Source organism: Erythrolamprus reginae, chromosome 10 (assembly GCF_031021105.1).
Source record: "Erythrolamprus reginae isolate rEryReg1 chromosome 10, rEryReg1.hap1, whole genome shotgun sequence".
NCBI lineage: Eukaryota > Metazoa > Chordata > Lepidosauria > Squamata > Dipsadidae > Erythrolamprus > Erythrolamprus reginae.
In genome coordinates this window covers 29,808,921-29,811,420 of record NC_091959.1, presented here as the reverse complement: position 1 = coordinate 29,811,420, position 2,500 = coordinate 29,808,921, and positions in this window count along the sequence as shown.

Below are 2,500 nucleotides of genomic sequence, written 5' to 3'. Positions count from 1 at the left end.
GCCCGGATCCCCGGGCAGCTCCGCGGACGGTGTTCACACCGGTCTACCGGGCCTCTCGGGGCCCCGGGCGCCGGCGCGGGAAGCCAACGTCTCGTTAGGGGAACTCGGCCTGGGAAGCGCCGCGCCTCGGTGACGGACCTCGCCCGTCGCGGCGCCGCCCGCGACCGGTAGCGGCACCGGTGTACCCAGTCGCGCGCCCCCAGCGCGCAAACCGTTGGCGGACCCCCGGACCTGCAGCCGGTCCAAGCGGGGCGCCGGCCGGGCGGAACGGGATCCCAGCGAGGGGGGAGCCCGGTCCCGGGCCTCGGCCGAAACCTGGCCGGCGGCCCCGGGTCCCCGGGAAGCTCCGCGGACGGTGCTCACACCGGTCTACCGGGCCTCTCCGACCCCGTGCGCCGGCGCGCCAAGCAAGCGTCTCGTTCGGGGACCTCGGCCGCGACGCGGCGTCTGGATCAACGGCCTCGGTTTGGCAGCTCGGGGCCGTCCGCGAACGGTAGGCGTACCGGTCTACCGGGCCTATCCCAGTCGTGCCCCTTGAGCGGGGATACCGTTCGCCGACCTCGGACCTCCACTCGGTCCCAGCGGGCCCCCGGGAAACTCCTCGGACGGTATTCGGACCGGTCTACCGGGCCTCTCCGACCCCGGCCGCCGGCGCGGGAAGGCGGCCTCTCGTTCGGGGACCCCGCACGGGCGCGCGGAACGGGAACGCGGCCTGGGCGGCGCCGGCGGACCCTGCCCGTCGACTCTGTGACGGCGCGGGGCCCCGGGGCCGTGCGCGGACGGTAGTCGTTCCGGTCTACCGGGCCTCTCCGACCCGGCGGCCGGCGCGGGAAGACGGCGTCTCGTTCGTACCCGTCGCGGGGAGCACGTGCCGCGTTGTGGGACCGTCCGCGAACCGGTCTACCCGGCCGATCCCAGCGCGGGCCGCGGGTGCCGTCGTTGCGCGGTAGTGGCCCCGGTCTACCGGCCTGAGCCGAGCGCTGACGGAAGCCTGGCCTGTACAGCTCCCGCCCCCCCCAGCCCCCTGTCCGCCTGTCTGTCTCTGTCTCTCTCTCTCTGTGGCTTGGAGTGTAAGGTGTTGAGGTTTGGTGACGGATTCCATTTCGTCTCCATCCATCCTTGCCATTGCTGAGACATGAATTCTCCACCACGATCTCCCAATGGGGATCGATTGAAGACGTGTGCAGCAAAGTCTTCGAAGATCTGAAAGGCCAGAGGATTTTTGTTTCGTTACATACGCAAAACCGTATCTAGGATAATTATCAAGCATAGTTAAGAAATACTTGAAAATTACCTTTAGTAGGTCGAAATGGACCGACAATGTCGGTATGAGCCCCCCCTCCCCCCCGAAAAAATAATAATAATAATAATCCGTGCACACAAACGTGTGGCACGTTTGCCAATAGGGGCTGCTTTGGATACCAACGGAACAATCCAAGTAAATTTCGCAACTACTACTATCAACCATTGACAAATTCAGGCATCTTGGATAAAACTGCAAAGGATGCATGGCCCAAACGACGATGCCAACGGTGAACACATCTGGAATGAAAAGATTAGTAGTTAGTCAGTACAGGTTTAACGTTTGCAACGTTATGCGGAACCTCAGGTTGGTTCTTTGATCAACCTTTTGAACTTCATCGGCTCTAGGAGCCTTCGTTTCTGCAGTAGCAACAGGTTTGGCTCTCTCTCTCTCTCTCTCTCTCTCTCTCTCTCTCTCTCTCTCTCTCTCTCTCTCTCTGCACCTTGGAACTTTTATACTTGCTTCAATTTTCATCTGGGGTTTTGCCTTTAAGTAGTAAACACCTCTAATTGGAAAAGCACGAGCAACAACTGTCTCGTTCTTGATAACGTGGAGTTCTTTTTCTAAGAGCATAAGTCTTCGTTTAGATGATACATACTGAGTAAGTTACTTGCAGCTTCCGGAATGTATAGAACACGTGGAATCGTTTGGTCTAATTCTTTTACGTAAGCAGTTTCCCTTCTCCTTCAACTTTGCATAGGTGATTTGACCCTGAATGTAGTTCTTTTATGTCAGTCTTACGTAGTTCTGTGAAAAGTTCTCTTTGGCAAGTAACGTGAAAAGCGGCTCCGCTATCTAAAGTCCATAAACGTCGGATGTCATGCTCTGGATCTGACTGTGGAACGTTGTTCGGGACCAAAGAACCGACGGAAGGACGTGGTTCACTTCTGGAACCTCGTTGAGATGATCTGTCGGAGTTGCTGGAGCTTCTGCGCCTGCCGCAGATTGAGAGCGTTGCGAATCAGGATATTGAGTGCGTTGGAAGTCTGTTCTCCTGGGCTGGTTGTAACCTGGATATAAGGTTCGGGAGGGAAGCGTTTCTGATAGGAAAGTGAACACAAGGACAAGGGGCCGCAATGTGAAGTTAGTTGAAGTTGGATAATTTCCCATTTTGTTTCGAGTTTCTTTTACGTCGGCGATGCTACAGTATCGCGAATGTGGCCGGTTGGATACCGGATGGAAAATGTTTCCTCTCTA